The sequence below is a fragment of the Delphinus delphis genome, chromosome 6, assembly GCF_949987515.2.
Source record: "Delphinus delphis chromosome 6, mDelDel1.2, whole genome shotgun sequence".
Lineage (NCBI taxonomy): Eukaryota > Metazoa > Chordata > Mammalia > Artiodactyla > Delphinidae > Delphinus > Delphinus delphis.
The window spans coordinates 68,058,676-68,082,720 of NC_082688.1; the positions used below are offsets into that span (position 1 = coordinate 68,058,676).

Genomic DNA, 24,045 nt, shown 5'->3' on the forward strand with positions numbered 1-24,045 from the left:
ACTGTTTATAACAACAAATGACTAGAAATATACTAAGTGTCCACTAGTGGGAGACTAATTAAATAAATTATGGTAATAACCATGTAGAAAGTTATCCAAATGGAAAAATATATAAATTTTAGCAGTGTATAAAGTATGTACCCTTTGTGAAAAAACTAAAAGAAGGAAAATACTTCCTACTTTATATCTGTTTGTTTATGAAGTAAAATGTCTCTGGAAGAATGTTCAAGAAAGTAATAAGACTGATTGCCTATGGGAGGGGAAGTGGATGGCTGAGAAAAAGGTCGAAAGAGAAACTTGTTCTTTCAATTGTAAACTATGTGATTCTGTCACATGTTCAAAAATTAAAACAATGGTTTGTATACAAAGAGTAAGGCACTATATATATTTGGAGAACACTTACAAAAAGGAAAAAAAAGAATCCCAGTTTTCCTTTTTACTAGTTATACAACCTTGAACAAGTTATATAACTTCTGTAGAGCTCAATGTCCCTGTGTATAAGTGGGGATAACAATAGATCCTATCACCTAGGTTTGTATAAGGATTAAATGGTTAACTATAAATGTACATCAAATGATTAAATTTACATTTAGTGGTACCATGCCTGGCACAAAAGTACTAGGTATATATTAGCTATTAACATTATATTTGTTGGGACTCTGCTTATGAAGTCACTATTGAGAGATGGCAAAGAAACAGAAGACTCTGGCTATGCCTGTAAGGAGCTCAAAAAAAAAAAAAAATATATATATATATACATACTCCCCCCCACCCCGAGTAACTCCATTTTTGCAACAGTTCAGGCCAAAAGTCTTGCAGTCATCATTTTTTTTTTTTAATATTTATTTATTTATTTAGCTGCACTTGGTCTTAGTTGTGGTACAAGGGATCTTCGTTGCCGCATGTGGGATCTTTTAGCTGCAGTATGTGGGCTCCTAGTTGCAGCATGTGGGACCTAGTTCCCTGACCAGGGATCACATCTTGGCTCCCTGCATTGGGAGTGTGGAGTCTTAACCACTGGACCATCAGGGAAGTCCCCTTGGAGTCATCTTTGTATCCTCTCTTTTTCTCACAATCCACATTTAAACTATTAACAAAATCTGTTGGCATTATCTTCAAAATATTTCCAGAATCCAGACCCATGTCACCTCTTTCTTCCATACTACCCTGGTCCAAGCCATCAGCTTATCTTGCCCGGCCTTCTACAATAGTCTCTTAACCTGTCCCTTATGGAAGCCGCATCTCCACACCCTCCTAGGCTATTCTCATTACAGCATCAATGTGATCCTCTGCTCACAACCCTTCAAAGACTCAACTCGCTTGTAATAAAATCCCAAGACTTTAAGACATGATCTGGCCCCGCTGCTTCTTTGATCTTAACTCCTACTCTTCTTAACGTTTGAACCACACACTGGCCTTCTTGCCATCCCACAAGAGTATGAAATTTGTACAACAAAAAGCACTTATTCAAATGATTGATATAGAGCTCTGCAACCAACAATGAGAGAAAAATTACATTTTTTAAGCACAGGAGGATCATTTAATAAAACTGACAATGTACTAAGCCAAAGACAGTGTCCAAAAATAAAAAATCAATACAGTAAGTCCCCTACATATGAGCCTTCAAGTTTAGAGCTTTCGAAGATGCGAACATGTGTTCGCATGTCCAATAATGTAAGTTACTTCACACGTCTGGCGTACATTGTCACCTGCGTGCATCCTCTACAAATGGTTGTGCTTTTGTGTACTTTACTGTACAGTACTGTATAGAGTACAGGAGTACAGTATCTTTATTTCAAGCCCAGGATGTCCAGAAGCAAGCATAAAAGCAGTGGTGATGTAGCTGGTACTAGTGCACTTTTCAAGGTACTGTACTGTAAGATTAAAAATGTTTTCTATATTTTTTTGTGTTTGGTTTTAATGTATTATTGATGTGAAAAGTATTATAAACATATTACAGTTCAGTACTGTATAGCCAATTGTGTTAGGTGGATACCTAGGCTAACTTTGTTGGACTTACGAATGCACTCTCAGAATGGAACTTGTTCATATGTACGGGACTTACTATATTATATAAACCAGATCCTCAAATCACAATATAAGGGCTTCCCTGGTGGTGCAGTTGTTAAGAATCCACCTGCCAATGCAGGGGACATGGGTCCAAGCCCTGGTCCGGGAAGACCCCACATGCCGCGGAGCAACTAAGCCCATGCACCTCAACTACTGAGCCTGCACTTTAGAGCCCGAGAGCCACAACTACTGAGCCTGCGTGCCACAACTACTGAAACTTGCATGCCTAGAGTCCGTGCTCTGCAACAAGAGAAGCCACCGCAATGAGAAGCCCGCGCATCGCAACGAAGAGTAGCCCCGCTCGCCGCAACTAGAGAAAGCCCACACAGCAACGAAGACCCAATGCAGCCAAAAATAAATAAAATAAAATAAATTAATTTTAAAAAATCACAATATGATAAAATGAAAAATCAATAACAAAAAATAACTTAAAAATACAAGTCACCCATCCTTATATGGCCTTTGATTTTCAAGAAAGGCACCAAAGCAATCCAAGAAGTAAAGTTATTTCAATATATTATGCTGAAATAACTGAATATTCATAAGGAAAAAAATGAATCCTAACCCTTAGGTCGCAGCATACGCAAAACAAGCCTAAATGTAAAAGCTAAAATCATAAAGCTTTTAGAGGAAAACATGAACATGTCTTCATGACTTGGGATTAGGCAAAATTTCTTAGATTAAACACAAAAAGCAATGACCACAAAAGAAAAACTTATAAAGTAGACTTCCTCAATATTAAAAACTTCTGGTCGTCAAACATCACCCTTAAGGAAATGAAGAGGTAAGCCACACACTGGGGGAAAATATTAACAAAATATATGTCAGATAAAGGTCAGGTATCTAGGGTATATAAGGAATTCCTACAACGGAATAATAACAACAACAAAAACCCAACTCTTTGAAAAATAATGGGCAAAAGAGTTGAATGGACACTTCACCAAAGAAGGTAAGTGAGTGGCCAGTAGCACAGGAAAAGATGCTCTACGTCATTAGTGATCAGGGAAATACAACCTCAAATCAAATGTTATACCACCACATACCTACCAGAACAGCTAATGGTGAGGATGTGAAGCACCAAAAATCCATACATTGTTAGTGGCAATTAGAAATTTAAAGTATTTTAAGGAAACCTATTTGTGTGTTCCCACTGAATGTTCTTCACATTGAGCAACATATACGAAAGACAGGCAAAAAGGAAAAAGATCGGAGTGCCACAGAAAAAAATAGCAGGTTTTCCAAGGACAGAGTGTGATAACAGAGAGAAGAATAATGGCAGCAGAGTAAATAATAGAGACAAGGCAAAACATGGGCTACAAGAAGGAAAAAGGCAGTCAGGAGGAGGGGAATCCGAGTGGGAAGCCACTTAAATGAAAGCTTAAATGAGGTGATGTATAAGTGCCTACAACAGTGCCTGGCGCAAAGGGTGCATAGGATCCAAATATATTTATTAACTATAAATCAAGAGGAAAATTAAAGGAGGGAATTCCCTGGAGGTCTGCGCTTCCGCTGCAGGAAGCATGGCTTCGATCCCTGGTGGTCAGGGAACTAAGATCCCGCAAGCCTCCAGGGGTGGCCAAAAAAAAGGAAAGGCCAGGTATTCAATAACTGTTTCTTAAATAAATGTCTAGCCGCTCTGGCAATGTATACAAATAAATTGGTTATAAGTATTCTGTGCTAAATTCACATAGCATTTTTTTCATAATTCTATTTTTATTTTAGCGTGCTATTGTTTTAGGTCTATTGTTGAGTCAGCAAGGAATTTCAGGATGTAATTGAGTTTCTCATTTTCCGGCAATGACCATGTGAGAGGCAAATGAGAGCCTTTCACCAAAGGGCTTTTTTAATGGGTAAAAATGAGAACAAATATTAAGTGGGTCAAGTAATCCACTTGTGGCTAAATAAAATTCAGTCTTCATCTGATGAAACCAAAGTTCACTATGAAACCAGGATTACACTCAACGTTCTATACTGAACTGTGGTGCTAAGCCAGAACGCTTACGGCGTGGGAAAGTCTCTTAACTGTGCCTCAGTTCCCCTGCGCAGGTTGTGAAATACACAACCAATGAAAGTGATTTTAAAGCACTTCTTGGGAATTCCCTGGCGGTCTGGTGGTTAGGACTCCGCAGCTTTCGCTGCCGGGGCCAGGTTCAATCCCTAGTGGGGAACTAAGATCCCTGAAACCTGCGCTACGAAGCCAAAACAGAAAATAAAGCACTTCTCAAGAAAGATGGGAACAGGGGCTGGTGAATGCCAGGACTTTTTTTTCCCAAGGGGAGAAAGAAATACGACAGAGGATGCCTATATAATGCTGTGGGGTTTGGGGGGAAACACCCACGCGTCTGGGGCAGTGTAAGTGGGCCTTTGATCACCTACCTGCCAGCTGTCATACTCAGCTCCACCCCTCCTCCCTCAGGCCAACGTTTCCCTTCCCCTTCTCAAGTCAGCCCAAAATGCATCATATGCCACTGTTACTCCACCTCATCCCAAGCCTTATCAGTTTATTAACCCACGACCTATTAATCATTGGCCAGGCATGAACTTTTCTTCTCCTGGGTATCAGGGTGTGTGTTCTACTCTACCCCTAGCAAAGCTTTCACTGGAGTTTTCTGGAAAGCCCATCTTTAGCTGTTGTATGTCAATAAAACAGAGACCGCAATTGTTAGTGTTGAACTTAACTCATTTCTGAAAGTGTTTTATGTGAAAATTGCTAACTTCTCAGAGTTATGGAATATCAGCTCTTTTGCACGATGACGTCACAAAGATGCTTTCGCGGAGAAGTGATATGATGAAGGAGGGAGAAATGAAAATGTCAGGAACATAAAAATGAAATATATTTAAATAATTTCATTGGCCACTCTTTTAGCAAGAAACAGATATAGTTGACAATTCTACAATGTATTAAGGTCATATGAGGCCAGAAAGCTTTTCATATTATTATAAGGAAACAGAATACACTCAAAGATTATATCAGGTCATAGCTAATCTGTCAACTGAAGTATACATATTAAGGATTTTGGTAAAAACTATATATATATATATATATATATATATATATATATTTTTTTTTTTTTTTTGGTTGTGTCACATAGGTTGTGGGATCTCAGTTCCCTGACCAGGGATTGAATCCAGGCCACAGCAGTGAAACCCCAGAATCCTAACCACTAGGCTGCTAGGGAACTCCCAAAAACTATGTTTTGTTTTTGCTAAATTAACCAGTCTCATATGTCATCTTTTAGAGAGAGAATTTAGCACATCTTTTAGAGAGAGAATTTAGCACAATGTAGAAATGTGTCAACCTGAGATCTGTTCTCCTGAGACCTGTGTCATAAGACACAATGCTCCCTTGTGAGATTCTTTTTATAAATTTATTTATTTATTTTTGGCTATGTTGGCTCTATTGTTGCTGTGCGCACACTTTTATTAGTTGCGGCGTGCAGGGACTACTCATCGTTGCGGTGCCTGGGCTTCTCATTGCGGTGACTTCTCTTGTTGCGGAGCACGGGCTCTAGGAGCGCAGGCTTCAGTAGTTGTGGCTCACGGGCTCTAGAGCACAGACTCAGTAGTTGTGGCGCACGGGCTTAGTTGCTCTGCGGCATGTGGGATCTTCCCGGACCAGGGCTCGAACCCGTGTCTCCTGCATTGGCAGGCGGATTCTTAACCACTGCACCACCGGGAAGCCCTGAGATTCTTTTTAAAGTAACAATTAAGATTGTTAACAAAAAATTCAAATGGTACAAGAGGGTTTAGAAAGTGGTTCTTAATGCCAACTTCACATTAGAATCACCTGGGAAGCTTTGAAAACAATGCCAGTGACAGGGCCCTTCTTCCAGTTTCTCACTTAATTGACCTAAAGTGGGCAAAGGGAACAGTAGTTTTAAAAGTTCTCCAGGTGATTTTAATATGCAACCAAGGCTGAGAACCACTTGTGTAGAATGGGAAAAAACTCTCCCTTCCACTCTTGATCCATTGGCACTCAGTTCTCCTGCCCGATGCAGTCACAACAGGCTGTTGTGAATCCACGTGGCACATACACACACCCTGCCTTTAGAAAACATGGCACCTATATATATCCCCTGCACATAAATGTGGTACACTGATTAAGAGCAAGGGCCCTGAAATCCAGGCTACTGGGGTTTAAGTAACAATTCTTCCAAGCAATAGCCAGATTTGGACACATGATTTAACTTCGCTCTGTTTCCTCATCTGTAACGTGGTGATAAGTTCCAACCTCTGAGGGTTTCTATGAAGATTAAATGAGAAACTCCATTTTAAAGTGCTCAACAGGGATTTCCTTGGCGGTCCAGCGGTTAAGACTCTGCACTCCCAGTGCAGGGGGCACGGGTTTGATCCCTGGTCAGGGAACTAAGATCCTGCATGCTGCATGGCCAAAAAAAAAATCAAATAAAGTGCTCGATAAACGTTAACTGTTACAACTTCTTCACTTTTCCCCACCTAGCAATTTTCTAATAATATATCTTGCAGATGATTTTGTATCAGTTCCTATAAACATACTCCCTTCTTTTAACAGCTGCTTGGTAATTCACTGTAAGATGTACAAGTTAACCAGTGCCTGTTGATGGACATTTAGGTCACCTCTAGCCTTTTGCTACCACAAACAATCGTGCAGTGAATATCTCCTTACACTGATATTTGTGCATGTGTGCAAGTACTATACACCTTTAGTAAAAACGTCTAGAAAAAGAATTGCTGTGTTTAAAATTTTGACAGATTGCCAAATTGTCTTCCAGAAAGTATAAACAAGTGTACACTTCCACTAAGAATGTATGGGATTGCCTGTTACCCTAAACCAAATATATTATCAAATTTGTGGATATCTGCCAATCTCCTACGTGAATATGGCTTTTTCTTTGTAGTTTTAGTGTGCACTTCTTTTATTAAGAAGGAGATTTGGAATCTTTTCTAGAATTTGGGGAGACATTTGTGAACAAACACAATACAAAAGTATCGTGACAGAGATTTTCCTGCAGTGCTCTGGGTTAAGGAAGAGGGTCAGATAAGGCTCCACAGAGGAGGTGGCATTCGAGCAGGACCTTGAAAGATGAGTGGGAATTCTGCCACGGAGTGCTTTCATCCTGGTATGTCATAAACCAAAGGCTCAACTACTGTATGCTGACCTAATTGGCAAAATTAGGACATTTGCATAACACATTTTCTGGATGGTTGAGGGGATTTCTGGCTATATACAGCAAGACAACTGACGCACAGATACCAGTACATGACTAAGCAAACTGCAGATTCAGACAGTGAGAGGGGCAAGCCCTGGAGCACCAAGCAGGAACTTAATAATGCACAGCTGGTTTCTTACATTTCATGGATATTGAGCGACATCTAATGGTCAAATAGAAAAAAGCAGTCTGCCTTTTCAGTATTTTATTTTCAAGCGTACCATGCACTATTCTTAGCATTTAACACTATTAAGTTCTTTAATCCTCACAGCAATCCTATAATACAAGTTCTTTATCCTCATTTTATGGATGAGAAAATTGAGAAACAGAGAGTTTTTTTTAACTTGCCCAAGGTTACATAGACAGATAAGTGTATCCCTGGCTGTGTATCCTTGGACAAAAAGAGAATGTCATGGAGATTTAACCTAGTCAGGAGACTTAGGGTGTATGTAAAGAGTAATTACTATCCATTGCATATATGTCCAGTTCAGAACTCTCTGCTGAGCTCCAGGTCCATAAATGCCTACAGACCAACTCCATCTGGATGTCCAATAGGCTCCTCAAAATCAATACATCCCACATCAAAGTCTTCCCTTCCCCTTAGGCTATTCTTCCTATGTTTTCTATCAGTAAATTCAGTAGGTTACCTAGGCCATCAGTTTTACCCAACATTGATTTTGGACACTGGGTGCAAAAGTCAACACAGGAAAAAGGCAAATAAAATCTTTGTATTATTATAAAAGCATTTTTGATCTTTCAAACTTCCTGAAAATTCTCAGAGACTCCATGGGTCTGAGACCACACTTTGAAAACTGCTGTTCTAGTTATGAAATCTCCTGTGGACACTGCAAATGTCTTTCTTTTCCGGTCTATTTTTGCTCCAGGAAATTAAACAAGGGATATCCTAATGTGCCCCCAGATCAATTTACATTAGAATCATTTTAGGTGCTTTAGTAAATGCAGGTTCCCAGACCCCACACCTTATGTACTTAATTAGAATAGGGAGAAGGGGAGATTCGCTTTTTTTTTTTGCAGTACGCGGGCCTCTCACTGTTGTGGCCTCTCCCGTTGCGGAGCGCAGGCTCCAGACGCGCAGGCTCAGCGGCCATGGCTCACGGGCCCAGCCGCTCCGCGGCATGTGGGATCCTCCCGGACTGGGGCACAAACCCGTGTCCCCTGCATCGGCAGGCGGACTCCCAACCACTGCGCCACCAGGGAAGCCCAGATGTGCATTTTTTAACAGGCTTTGTGGACGATTCTTAAGCATTCTGGTCCTTTGCTTTCTAAAATTAGTCCTTTTAGAAATGCCTATTTTTAAGGCATTTGTGAAATCATTCATTTTCTTTGACTGGACTAAGGGGCTTTATTAGAGAACACCAGGATTACAAAGGACTTGAACTGGCATTGGAGCCCTTCTTCTTGCCAAAGGTGGGCACAACATAGACAAAGTGCTGGATGTACTGCTTGTCTTCTTTTTCTCCTGTTTGGCCACCTTGGGAATCTGACCTCTCACATTCCCAGCACAGGCCAGGGAACTGTGGACAGGGAATGTTGTCTACCATTCCAGTAAACACAAAATGTTGCTTACCATCCCAGTTCTACAAGGATCAGGCCATCAGCCACTTCAGCCACCTACCAAGGACAGTGCGCCCTGAGGGGAATTCAGGATAGAGAAAAACAGGAAGCATTCTGTGCTTTGGATACTGGACTTAGTTAAGATGCATATCTAAGAAATAATTTCAATGAACCCAGATGCTTGCATCTTCCCATACATAGATTCATAGAAAAGCACAAAAATCATTAACTTGAGATGTCTGTTCTTTGTGATTAGCAGTAATCTTTTGATGTTCAACTACATGGTTTCTTTTTTTCCAGCAAAAAAACCTCCTAAATATCCTGGCTCCTCTCTTACCGCTTCAGAGCAGTTCCTGAGAGCTATCTGAGAGGTTGTCTCCCAGGCTATAGTCTTCAGTAAGGTCCTGGAATAAAACTTAACTCACAACTTTTAGATTATGAGGTTTTTCTTAAGTCGACAGAAATATTCCTACACCAGCACAATCGAGTGAGAATACTGCTGGTTCCTTAGCTCTTCTTTCCTCCATTTCCTTCTATAGTGACCATGCAATATTATCAGAAATGGCATTTTGGCAGGGATAGGGGGAAATAGAGAGGTAAGAACAGGGGAGGTATTAACAACCCTCTTCCCCAGGACTGTCTCATTTGATGTTACCAGTGAAGGCTTGTGAACTCTGATTTAGCTGAGTTAATTTCATGCATAAAAATGAGTTGCAGTGCTTGTTAAAAAATCATAGATTACTGGATCCTTCTCTAGCGATAATGATTCCTTAACCTTCGTGATTCTAATGTAGGTGGCCCTCAGGCCACACTTTGGGAAACAATGACTTAAACCTGGCCAAGAAAAACTGCAAAAAACTATCAGGACATGTGGTCTCTTTTGAAATCAAGAGGTTGGCTACTGAATATGGACAGCTTTGTTTTCCCGATTAGTGAAAATGATCCCTGCTGGAAGAAGTTGATTCATTTTGGAAAGAGTGTGTTCAGTAATCTTTAAAGCACGGAAACATTTTTTCCATTCTTTGTGTGCAAACAGATTGTCGGCCTTCTTCAGGGATGCAGGCCCAGACAACATCTCAGTAGTCCCTTTCGGACAGAATTTTTCCACAGATGAAACTAGGTCAAGGAGAAAATTCAGAGCTGTTTGAGACAGAAAAAAAAAAAAAATCCAGAAATGCAACATAAAGCTGAGGGGCAGGGGAGGGGGGCAGGGGGTGGGGTAGATGACACCCACCTGCTTTGTTGGCCCTGGTGAAGGCCGATGGTTTGTCACATGAATCTCAGGCTTTCCTGTTCTCTGCAGCTGCCTTCTGAGTCACTGCGGGTGGCCAGGGAGGACCCTCTAATTGTCAGGGAACAGAAGACCAACCGACAGACCAACTGACCCTATGACTTTTAGGTGAGGCCACTGCGCCAGGCCAATTTCAAAATTAAAGACCAACTGCATCGTTGCCTATTCTCATTTATCTTAAGAAGTTCTTTAGTCTAGTTTTGCCTATGACCGCAAATCAGCAGAAGGCACAAAAAACAAGCTGGTAAGTGGAATTTGCATCTGGTAAATGAGAACCGGTTCCAGTCCTATTAGTCACTAAGATCATTTAAGGGTGGAGTGCGCTAGCAGGATAAACATTAAACCAAAAGCAACACTTCCTTGTAACAGTTGGGGTTTCCTAAGAGATCTTTAAAATGAAAACCTAGATGCCTAGGCAGGCAAATACTATAGTTAGAAAAGCCAGCATTTACTTTTCTCTTTCCTCTGGCCTCAGCTCTTGCAGAATAGTGCTGGGTATATTATACTCATGAATTAAGATTTCTCTATTAATCATGCTTACATTGTATGAAAACCTCCCCCAAATTTTAAAACGTTCAGTCTTTTGCACTGAAGCATTCAAGAACCACTCCAAGTAATAGAAACAACATTGAGGTATAATGCATTTGAACGTGGCATCCTATCTCTATCCCTCAGCCCAGTGCCTGGATTCAAGAGGTGCCTAATAAAGACCTGACTATGTGATCAAATTATTAGCTGTAGAACAGAGTTATAATAATTGATTTACTTCTCTGAGCCTGCATTTTCATTTCTGTGATCGGGAAGAAAACCTCTTCTGTCTACCTTACAGAATTTTTGTAAGGATCAAATAAAATAATGTGTATTGAAGTTTTGCTTTCTTATAGCAGAAAAATGCATTAAATATCTCTGAAAGTATAGATAAGAAACTGGGACTAATTGTCATCCCTGGGTAGGGGAACCCAGAGACAGGAGTCAGGGCTAGGCAAAAGATTTCCTTTTCATTGTATATACAGTACTTTCCATCATATGAAAATAATGCATATGTAAGAATATTGGTATGAAATTTAGGCTTTAATAAAATCTTCATGAAAATTCAGAAGCATGTTATTTCATTTACATTCAGATCTGTTGTGTTGACTGCAATGCCTTGTAACAGAGTCTGAACTCGGTGTGTTCTACATGAGAATTAAAATTACACAGTAGAGGGCTTCCCTGGTGGCTCAGTGGTTGAGAGTCCGCCTGCCGATGCAGGGGATGCAGGTTCGTGCCCTGGTCCGGGAAGATCCCACATGCTGCGGAGAGGCTAGGCCCATGAGCCATGGCCGCTGAGCCTGCGCATCCGGAGCCTGTGCTCCGCAACGGGAGAGGCCACAACAGTGAGAGGCCCGCGTACCGCAAAAAAAAAAAAAAAAAAAAAAAATTACACAGTAGAGGAACTTCCCTGGTGGTTCAGTGGTTGAGACTCCACACTTCCAATGCAGAGAATGCGGCTTTGATCCCTGGTCAGGGAACTAAGATCCCCGCATGCCGCGCAGTGCAGCCAAAAAATAATAAATAAATTAATTAAAAATTTTAAAAAAATTACACAGTAGAAAACTGCATATCTTTTAGAGTTACATTTCTTTCTCTCTCTCTTTTTTTTTCAATTGAAGTATAGTTAATTTACAGTATTGTGTTAGATTCACATATACAGCAAAGTGATTCAGTTATACATTTTTTCAGATTTTTTTCCATTAAAGGTTATTCCAAGATATTGAATATAGTTCCCTGTGCTACACAGTAGGTCCTATTGTTTATCTATTTTATATATAGTGGTGTGTATCTGTTAATCCCATACTCCTAATTTATCTGCCCCCCTCCCCTTTGGTAACCATAAATTTGTTTTCCGCGTCTGTGGGTCTGTTTCCGTTTGTTTTTCTTCTTTAATTTACTTAATTTTTAAATTTTTGGCTGCATTGGGTCTTTGTTGCTGCACGCAGGCTTTCTCTAGTTGCGGTGAGCAGGGGCTACTCTTTTTTGCCGTGCGCAGGCTTCTCATTGCGGTGGCTTCTCTTGTTGTGGAGCATGGGCTCTAGGCGCCCAGGCTTCAGGAGTTGTGGCTCGCAGGCTCTGGAGTTCAGGCTCAGTAGTTGTGACTTAGTTGCTCCGCGGCATGTGGGATCTTCCCGGACCATGGCTCGAACCCATGTCCCCTGCATTGGCAGGCGGATTCTTAACCACTACGCCACCAGGGAAGCCCCTGTTTCTGTTTTGTAAATAAATTCATTTGTATTATTTTTTAGATTCCACATTTAAGTGATATCATATAATATTTATCTTTCTCTGTCTGACTTATTTCACTAAGCATAATATTCTCTAGGTCCATGTTGCTGTACATGGCAATATTTCACTCTTTTATGACTAATATTCCATTATATATATATATATATATATATATATATATATACCACATCTTCTTAAGCCAATAATCTATTGATGGGCAGTTGGGTTGATGGGCACTCAATTATTGTAAATAGTGCTGCTATGAACATTGGGGTGGAGTTACATTTCTCATCTGATGAAAATCAATGCCCTTGAACTTTTTTATACAATGGAAACATTAGTTCAAAGACCCTTGAAAAGGCAAAATAGAAAGAACAGTATGGAGTTTTTATACTGGAATCTGATACAGTCAGTACATGTAAATCTAAACACTTTTTATCCGGAAAAAGTCTGAAAACAAGACTATTGTAATAGTTAATCCAATAGAAAATATATCATAAGCTTATTGTACACCAACAAATTTCATTTATTTAATATTTTGATACACCTACAACCTCTTTTTTGCTTAGACCTTTGAAATTGGGGTGAGGGTCTTTGAAAGTTAGAACTCTATCAGAGAATTGCATCTGAAATGTATAAATCCTCACCTGGATGTTTCAATAGTACAGCAATAACTACTCAATAAGCTTTAAAAAAAATAAATCTGAATAGAAGTGATGGTGAATACACACCACTATATATAAAATAGATAACTAATAAGAACGTACTGTATAGCACAGGGAGCTCTACTCAACACTCTGTAATGGCCTGTATGGGAAAAGAATCTAAAAAAGAGTGGATATACGTATATGTATAGCAGAGTCACTTTGCTGTACACCTGAAACTAACATAACATTGTAAATAAACTATACCCCAATAAAAATTTAAAATAAAAAAAGTGATAGTGAAATCTCTCCTTAAGTTTCTCTTTTTCAGTAAAGTTTTTAATTTTTTTAAATTTATTTTATTTATTTTTGACTGCGTTGGGTCTTCATTGCTGCATGCTGGCTTTCTCTAGTTGCGGCGCACGGGCTTCTCATTGCAGTGGCTTCTCTTGTTGCAGAGCACAGGCTCTAGGTGCTCGAGCTTCAGTAGTTGTGGCATGTGGGCTCAGAAGTTGTGGCACACGGGCTCAGTAGTTGTGGCACACAGGCTCTAGAGCGCAGGCTCAGCAGTTGTGGTGCACGGGCTTAGTTGCTCCGTGGCATGTGCGATCTTCCTGGACCAGGGCTCGAACCCGTGTCCCTTACATTGGCAGGTGGATTTTTAACCACTGTGCCACCAGGGAAGCCATTCAGTAAAGTTTAATTCAGCAAACTTGAATCTTTAGTTGTCCAGAAAAGGATTGGGTAATAAATGTGGTAATCATAGAGTAGATAGTCATCAGCACTGTTCAAAAGAATATGTATCCCTTGAACAATTCAAGAAGAAACTAAGAAGGAAAAATGAAGAATTTGTTTCCCCATAAGCAAGATACAAGAATGTCCATAACCATTACTGAGCATTAATCATTTGAGTATCTCCTTCACATCAACCTCAAGAGATTATCATGTCTCTTCCTTACTGTCAGGAAACCTAGAGTTCTGTCCTGGCTCTGTGCTATAGTCATATGTTGATCTTATCCTCAAAACTTTAAAACCCTTGTCTTTATTTTGAAACCAGAATGACAGGGGAACACAATGAGATTGTTGCCAAGTCATAGAATCTTGAGCTGAAACAACCTTAAAGATGATCTCATTAAGTAGTTATTCATTTTTTTAAGCAGAACTCTTTTATTAAAACAAAAATATAAGAAGTAAGATGAAAGCTAAACAGTTTTGGTTGAAGGAGGGTGAGTGTTGAATGTCTGCCAGCTGGTCTTCCATCCTCTCCCCTGCAGTCCTTCAGGAAAACCTTAGCAGTCCTCTACAGCACAACTTGAACACTGACTTAGTCTAACCTCATTTCACAGATGGGGAAAACTCAGGAACTTTCTGAGTTCATTGCAAATTAATAGCAGATTCAGGACCCCTTGTTCATTGTTTTATCCATAATCATAACAACACTTATTGAATGTTATATTTGGGCTAAGCACTGCTTTAAATTCTTCACTTGCATTGTTTCATTTATTCCCTATAATAAACCTCTGTGGTATAGGTACTGCTAAGATCTACTTATTTATTTATTTATTTTAATTAAAGTATATTTGATTCACCATGTTTCAGGTATACACACACACACACACACACACACACACACACACACATATTCTTTTTCAGACTCTTTTCCATTATAGGTTATTATAAGATATTGAATATAATTCCCTGTGCTATACAGTAAATCCTTGTGGTTTATCTTTTATACATAGTGGTGTGTATCTGTTAATCCCATACTTTTAATTTATCCTCTCCCTCTTTCCCTTTGGTAACTGTAATTTATTTTCTATGTCTGTGAGTCTATTTCTGTTTTGTAAATAAGTTCATTTGCATCATTTTTTTAGATTCCACATATAAGTGCTATCATATATTTGTCTTCCTCTGTCTGACTTCACTCAGTATCATAATCTCTAAGTTCATCCATGTTGCTACAAATGACATCATTTCATTCCTTTTTATGGCTGAGTAATACTCCATTGTATATGTATATACCACATCTTCTTTATCCATTCATCTGCGGTTTTTTTAAGATTTTTTTTTTGATGTGGACCATTTTTAAAGTCTTTTATTGAATTTGTTACAATATTGCTTCTTTTTTACGCTTTGGGTTTTTTGGCTGCCAGGCATGTGGGATCTTTGCTCTCTGACCAGGGATCGAACCTGTAAGCCCCTGCATTGGAAGTCGGAGTCTTAACCACTGAACCACCAGGGAAGTCCTCTATTCATCTGTTGATGGACATTTAGGTTGCTTCCATGTCTTGGCTATTGTAAATAGTGCTGCTATGAACATTGGGGTACATGTATCTTTTCAAATTAGAGTTTTTGTCTTTTCCAGATATATACCCAGTGGTGGCATTGCTGGATCACATGGCAACTCTATTTCTAGTTTTTTAAGGAACCTCCATGCTGTTCTCCATAGTGGCTGTATCAATTAATATTTCCACCAAAAGTGTAGGAGGGTTCCCTTTTCTCCACACTCTAAGATTGATTTAATAGATAAGAAAAGTAAGGCAAGAGAAAATAAGTAAATTGCCCAAGGTCACACAGTTACTATGTTGTCTTCTTAGGCTTCAATTACTTCATCTGTAAGGAGCTGGATAATTTCTGAAATGCAGGCTCGTGTGCACTTTAAAATTCTATAGTCTTAGGATTCCAAGTTGTGAGACAGGTTTTTCCACCATAAATTGTTCCTTCAGAACCAGTTGCATTCCTCTGAGACTTAAATATTTGAGGTCTACAGAGGGAGATTTTAAGATGCAATTGTTTCAATTCACCAGTCAGGTGAGTCTGATTACCTTCCACCTGTGATCAGGGACTGACATTGACCCAGTGTCTGTTGATGCAATAAGTGGTGTGGTGGTGGATGAGTGCTTTTTTTTCTTTTATAGAGCTTTTTTTCTCTTTTAATTAATTAATTACTTTATTTATTTGTTGGCTGTGTTGGGTCTTCACTGCTGCACTCGGACTTTTGGCTGTTTGCAGTGAGTGGGGACTACTCTTCATTGCGGTGCCCAGGCTTCTCATTGCGGTGGCTTCTCTTGCTGCAGAGCACGGGCTCTAGGCTTGCAGGCTTCAGTAGTTGTGGCGCACGGGCTTAGTCACTCCGCAGCATGTGAGATCTTCCCGGACTAGGGATCGAACCCGTGTCCCGTGCATTGGCAGGCGGATTCTTAACCACTGCACCACCAGGGAAGCCCCAGAGAAGCCCCTGGGTGAGTGCTTTGTAGTTAGAGAACAATAAGGTGGTGGGAAGAGGTGAGACAAAAAACGTTGAGAAGATTATTTAGTAGTAGAAGTAGCAAAAAGATGTTGATTTTGCCTGTTAAACTCCTATAAGAGGAGTTTAAAAACAGGCCAGTGACAGCAACAGTGTAGTATGATTGAGTCAATATGATAATGGTAAATTTGGAGCAATTTTTATTATGCAAATAGCATAAATCTATTAACAATAGGCAAATTTTTGTTTTACAATCAACTTGGTTAAAAGCATAACTTTTTGCATGAGAAACAAAACATTAGCCAAATAATTCTAGAACTGTTGAGAAGACTTTGTAAACGGAAGAGCAATATCTTTATAAAGATAACCAGTTCTTGAACTTTGACCAATGTATCATACATAGAGATGATTGTATCTGACATCAAAGTACCGTGACTCACGAATCTTCCTTACTTTATTGTTTCAAACAACATTTAAACTCAAGGGTAGTTCACTACTTTCCTTGGTTTGAATTTCCTACACACAGGGTTAGATTTTCTTATTTCTCTGTGTACACATGCCAACCTAAGGAACCTGTTTTTCACTCAAAGAGTAAAATTACTGTGATTTTTTAAAATATGAATTATAATTTTGTTCTGCCTCTGACATTTTCCTCCCTTTCAGCCTCATCCTCTCCCCCATTCACAGTGTATCCTTTGCTCCAATAATTCCCAATTTCTTAAAGTTCTCCAATACCAAACACGTCACATCTTTATACCTTGGTACATGCTGTTTCCCCTAAATGGAACACCTTGTCTTCTTTCTATTCTTGGTCCAAAGGGCCTGGTTAATTCGTATTCACCTTTTAATGTTCAACTCACATATCTCTTCTTCTCGGAGTACCTTACTTTTATAAAACTGCAATGAATGTCCTTGTATATACCTTTTTTTTCTTTGCACACATTTGTGATTGTATCCTCAGTGGAAATTATTAGAAGTGGAATTACTGTGACAAAGATTATTTCCTTGAGAGTTCCCTGGTGGCCTAGTGGTTAGGATTCTGGGTTTTCACTGCCGTGGCCCGGGTTTGATCCCTGGTCGGAAACTGAGATCCTGCAAGCTGCGCTGTGTGGCCAAAAAAAAAAAAAAAAGATAATTCACTTGTACAAGGATCTTAATATACACAAAAACTAGTCAGGTATGATAAAATAGTCAGGTATGATAAAATGTTTATGAAGTCAATAAGTTCCTGACTTGCAAATGACAGCACAAACAACCGGCCCCTTTTGTTTCACCCTTCTTGCCCCTGAGCTCTCCTGGTGCTGATACTGCTTCCTTTTCATAAATGGTCCTGTTCCTGTTTCAGGGAGAGCCTGTAAAGATCTGGCCCAGCTTCTTTTCTTGTTCTAGAAAGCTCCTCTTCTACCCCTTTGTTGCCCTGGAGCTGTCCACCTGCCTTACCCATCTCCTACCCCTCCTGCCAGGTGGAGGCTCTAGGCTGCAGAATATAAGTTTAACAGGAGCCAAATGATCAGATTTCAGGGACTTCAAGAGGCCCTGGAGCTATGATTTACGACATAAGTGGCTTTCAAAGTAATGCCCCAGGATTTTTCGGAGATGCTCTAAGGGCCTCTAAAGGGAGAGAGGGAAGGGAAAAAAAGGCCAAAGCCAAAGCTCTAGGTGCCCTGTCCTGCACTCAACCAGGGCCCAGCTTGTTTTATATGTACTGTGCTCAAGTAAGTTTTCATATAAAGAAAAACAAACAAACCAAAAAACTCCAATGCTTAAAAAAAGTTTTAACTTGATTTATGAGTTTGCCAAGCTTTGGTGGACTGGCCTAAGTAACCTCACTCCACCACTAAGTTTCAACTTTGGTCTCTTTTGAAAAATGCATTCATTCATTTATTCCTAATGTGACCCATTTGCCCTGGTTTCCCTGAGATTTTCTTGGTTTTAGCACTGAAAGTTCTATGTCCTGGAAACCCCACTGATCCCAGGCAAGGTTACCATATTCCATTCATTCTTTCCACCCATTTATTAAAAAAAAAAAATCACTGAGCAGTTATCATGTGCTGGGCAGTGTACGAAGCACTGGAGAATAAAGAAATACTTTGACAAAGTCCCTGACCCTGAGTGATTCACACAGTATTACGTTCAGAAGGACACTAATACTCAACAAAAAAACTTGGTGAATGATATCTCAGAGCAGTCCTCAAATGTTATATGTCTTCCATCATAGAAAAGAAAATTGAGTATACAACCAAATATATTACATCTATCAATTACACTCATGTTCATAATAATAAAGAGCTAAAACTATATGACACTGCTAAGTGCCAAGCATTATTCTAAGCACTATACAAACATTAACTCAATTAATCCTCATAACAACCTTGAAGTAGGCACTATTATTATATTCACGATGGATTTAAAATGGCTGCAAATTCTTTGACATACTTCCCATCAGGAGATCTAATTCCTCGTCCTTTGAAGCTGACCTGACCTTAGTCACTTACTTGGTTAATATAATGAAGCAGAAGTAATGTTCTGGGACTTCTGATGTTCTATTATTAAATGCTGTGTTCTGGGGGAAGCCAGATGCCAAGAGAAGAAGCCCAAGTTAGACACGTGGAGAGAGAAATACCAGAGGAGCCCCAGCTATTACAGCCCTCCTAGCCCAGATGTGAGATTCAAGAGTGAAGAAGCCTACAGATAATTCCATTCCCAGTCAACATATGACTACAAGCATATGACAGATTCCCAAATGAGAACCACCCAGTGAGTTCAGTCATCCCCCTAGATTTTGGAAGATAATAATGAAGAGGTGTTTTAAGTTACCAACCTTTAGAGTGGTTGGTAATGCAGCAATCAATGATTGGAACGATATTCACTTTACAGATGAGAAAACTGAGACACAGAATTTTTTGGGGGAGGGGGCCACGTCTCGCAGCATGCGGGATCTTAGTTCCCCGACCAGGGATCTAATCTGCACTGCCTGCAGTGGGAGTGTGAAATCTTAACCACTGGACTGCCAGGGAAGTCCCCAAGACACAGAATGGTTAAGTAATTTGTCCAAATCAAAGACAGCTAGCAAGTAGCAGAATCAGGATTTAAGCCCAGGCAGTTTAGCTCCAGAACCTGTTTTCTTAACCACTGAACTGCCCTGCCTTTGCATTTAAAAACTTACACACACACACACACACACACACACACACACACACAGATATATTTTAAAATTTCTAATTTTTTCTTTCTGTACCTATCAGGGATCACACTGGTCATTCTGCAGGCACTGTTATAGTTACAAAGGAATAAGTTAGTAAGTCAGTGAGGACCATTGGGGGCAACATCACAGAGAAGGACATCTAAGCTGGATCTTGAAGAATGTCAGAGATTATTATGCAAGAAATGGGGACAAAGAAGTCAGTAGTAGTGAAAGACTGTGGGGTACAAGGAGAAAGGTGTCATGAGCTGATGTTGGGAAAGTGCGCTAGAGTCAGGGAGTGAAGGGTATTTACACCAAACAAAGGAGTCTGGATTTCATCTTATGACCACAGAGAGCAATTAAAGGTTTTGCAACAAAGATATAATGTGATAGATAAGAGATAATTTGGGTGGCAGCGTGGAGACAGCTACAGAGAAAAAAATAGAGAACAAATAGATAACCTGATATAGACCAGGTACAAGAGGATGAATACCTTAAGAAGTGGGAAAATTGGAGGAGATGGGCTTGAGAGATATTCCTGAAGTGTGACTGACAAGATTGGGCAACCAATTAGATAACAGGGATATGAGAGAGGCCATCCTCTTAGATGACTTCAATGACTCTATAGTTTGGCTGACTGCGTGAAACTTCACCTGCAACTCAGTAATGCTTCAAGAGTCAGTGTATTACCTCCTCTCTGAAGACAAACAGGTTTTCAAAGCAAACTGATTATTCAGAACAGAGGTACAGATCAAAGGGGTCAGAGAACCAAATTACTATAGTTTCTAAAAACACAGATGCCAAGGACAAACCCTCCTCAGTCAGAATTCCTTGGATAGCACTTGGGAATTTGTATTTTTATGAAGTTCCCCAGATAACTCTGCTTGGCCAAGCTGAGGAACTACCACTCTAAGGGTTCTTCTTAGCTTCTCAGTTCATTGAAGGTTAATATTTCCCAAAAGGTCCATCCCCAATTGTCTTCTCATCCTATGCACTCTGTCTGGACTATCTCATTAGTTTCAACAACTTCAACTATCATCTGAATACTAAGGACTTCCAAATGAAATCCAGGTCTTTCTTCTGAGCTTTATCTTATTATTTCTGCCCTCAGCCTGAACATCTCTACTGGGATATGCATTGGCTTTATAGAAAGAGCTAAAACCCCAAATAACATCATACTTAATGGTAAACGACTGCTTTTCCCCTAACACCAGGAGCAAGACCAGAATTTCCACTTTTGCCCCTGCTATTCTTTCATGCTGTGCAGCTTGCAGGCTCTTAGTTCCCTGACCAGGGATTGAACCCAGGCCCTTAGCAGTGAAAGCGGGGAGTCCTAACTACTGGACCACCAGGGAATTCCCTTGCCACTGCTATTCAACATTGAATTGGAGGTTCCAGCAAGGGCAACTAGGCAATAAAAAGAAAAAAATGAACACAATTTCTGTTTGCAGATGACATGATCTTGCATATAGAAAATCCTAAGAAATCCACAAAACTATTAGAACTAATAAATAAGTTCATCAAGGTTGTAGGGGACAAAATAAATTTTAAAAATCATATTTCTATATACTAGTAAGGAATAAGCCAAAAATGAAATTAAGAAAACAATTGCATTGATCATAGCATCAAAAAATAAAATAGTTAGGAATACATTTAACAAAAGAAATGCAAATTGTGTACTCTGAAAACTACAAAGATTGTTGAAAGAAATGTTAAAAGACCCAAATAAACGGAAAGACATCCCATGTTCATAGATTGGAAGACTTAATATTGCCAAGATGGCAATACTCCCCAAACTGATCTACACATTCAACACAACTCCTATCAAAATCCCAGCTGTCTTCTTTGTAGAAATCAAAAAGATGATCCTAAAAATAATACGGAAATGCATAGGATCAAGAATAGCCAAAATAATCTGGAAAAAGAAGAAAAATTTGGATGACTCATACATCCTGATTTCAAAACTTAGTACAAAGCTATAATAATCCAAACAGTGGGGTACTGGCATAAGGATAGACACATAAATCAATGAAATAAAATTGAGAGTCTAGAAACCCTGACATTTACAATGAACTGATTTTCAACAAGGATGTCAGACAATTCAATGGCGACAGAAAAGTCTTTTCAACAAGTGATGTTGGGACAAATGGATGTCACAGGCAAAAGAGTAAAGTTGGACCCCTACTTTACAACATATACAATAATTAACTCAAAATGGATCATAGACCTAAACGTAAGAGCTAAATAAAACTCTTAGAAGAAAACATAGGTGTAAATTTTCAGGACCTTGGATTAGGCTATGGTTTTTAGATATGACACCAAAAGCACAAACAACTAAAGAAAAAATAGATATATTGGATATTACAAAATGTATAAGTTTTTTGCTTCAAAAGACACCTTCAAGAAAGTGAAAAGACATAGATAAGCAACAAGGATTATACTGTATAGCACAGGGAATTATAGCCATTATCTTGTAATAACCAATAGTGGAGTATAATCTGCAAAAATACTGAATCACTATGCTGTATACCTGAAACTAATATAATATTGTAAATTGACTATACTTCAATTTAAAAAAAGAAAGAAAGAAAGTGAAAAGACAAACCATAGAAAGAAAGAAAATATTTGCAAATCTTATTATCTGATAAGGGCATACTTCATATATTCTAGATATATGGCAAGAATGTAGAAAAACTGGAAATCTTGTACACTGTTACTGGGGATGTAAAATGGTGCAGCCACTATGGAAAACAGTTTGGTAGTTCCTTCAAAAGTTAAACATAGAATTATCATATGACCTAGCAATTCTACTCCTGGGTATATACCCAAGAGAATTGAAAACTAGTACTCACACAAATACTTATATGCCATTCTTCATAGCAGTAGTATTCACATTAGCCAAAAGGTGGAAACAACTCAAATGTCCATCAACAGATGAAGAGATGTATAAAATGTGGTATATCCATACAACAGAATACTATTCAGCCACCAAAAGGACTGAAACACTGATAAATGCTACAACATGGATGAACCTTGTAAACATGCTAAGTGAAAGAAGCCAGACACAAAAAGCCACATATTGTATGATTCCACTTATATGAAATATCCAAAATAGGCAATCCACAGAGACAGGAAGTAGATTCGCAGTTTCCAGGGGTTGGGGGAAAGGGGCATGGAGAATACAGCATTTCTTTTTGGGGTGATGAAAATGTTCTGAAATTACATAGTGATGATGGTTGCACAACTCTGTGAATACACTAAAAGGCATGAGTTGTATACTTTGAATTGGTGAATTATATGGTGTATTAATCAGGATTTTCCAGAGAAACAGAATAGGATATATATGAAGATATACATAAGAGGCAATTTATTATAGGAATTGGCTCACAAGGGCTGAGAAGTCCCATAATCTGCTGTCTGCAAGCTGGAGAAACAGGAAAGCCAGTGGCGTAATTCAGTCTGAGTCTGAAGGCCTGACAATCAGGGGAGTCAGTGGTGTATGTCCTAGTTTGGACATCCCAGCTCAAGACAAAGGGAATTCACCCTTTCCTCCTTTTTGTGTTTTATTCTGGCCCTCAATGGTTTTGGCGATGCCCACCCACGTTCCTCATTCTACTGAATCAATGCTAATCTCTTCCAGAAACACCCTGACAGACACACCCAGAAATGTTTTGCCAGCTATCTAGGCATCCTTTATCCCAGTCAAGTTGATGCATAAGTTTAACCATATGGTGAATGAATTATAGCTCAATAAAGCTGTTAAATTTAACAAGATTCAAGAGAAAATCAGTCAATGGCTATGTTTAATTTCCAGTGTAAGGGTTGGAAAACTATCATGAAAATATAATGGAGATTGAATGGGTAATGCAAGTTCTGTCTTTCTAAGTGTAAATTTTATAGTTTCATAGCATGAGTTGATGACTAACATAAAATTCCACTACTAAGGAGTATTTAATATTATAGTTAAATGTTCTAAGTGTCAGACTTCCTTTCCTTAGCTTTTCTACAGATGTAGAATTTTAGATCTGGCTCACACTCTACAATTAAATGAAAATAGAAAGATATGACTGTGAAATAAGATAAATTTGCAGGTAGCATGGTGAAATAAAATGGTTTAAAATTTTTTTATATGTAAAACTCATTCTTCACATAAGATATCAGCTGGAAGTCTAGCATGTGGAACAGATGAAAGTATCATAAATAGAGCTCCTTCAGTTAAGGTATGGAAGGAAGAAAGCCTTTGCCTCCACTGCTCCAAACAAAAGCAACTCAGCACAGCCACGTCTAAGTACCATGGAGCACAATTTAAATGATGTGGGAGGGGGCTTCCTTGGTGGCGCAGTGGTTGAGAGTCCACCTGCCGATGCAGGGGACACGGGTTCGTGCCCCGGTCCGGGAAGATCCCACATGCCGCGGAGCGGCTGGGCCCGTGACCCACGGCCGCTGAGCCTGCGCGTCCGGAGCCTGTGCTCCGCAGCGGGAGAGGCCACAACCATAAGAGGCCCGCGTACCGCAAAAAAAATAAAAAAATAAATAATAATAATAATAATGGTGTGGGGATTCAGCATCCCAGTCTTTGCTAA

The 24,045-nt window shown here is 39.4% G+C and overlaps 1 long non-coding RNA gene across 1 annotated transcript in view; it reads right to left on the reverse strand.

The window, feature by feature from the left end:
• Positions 1–16,478: 16,478 nt before the first annotated feature.
• The window catches only part of LOC138414097 (uncharacterized), a 29,505-nt gene continuing 21,938 nt past the window's right edge, over positions 16,479–24,045 (reverse strand). Inside the window, exon 3 of the long non-coding RNA XR_011246501.1 lies at positions 16,479–17,382. This is a non-coding gene — a long non-coding RNA (uncharacterized lncRNA). The remainder of the gene's footprint in view (positions 17,383–24,045) is intronic.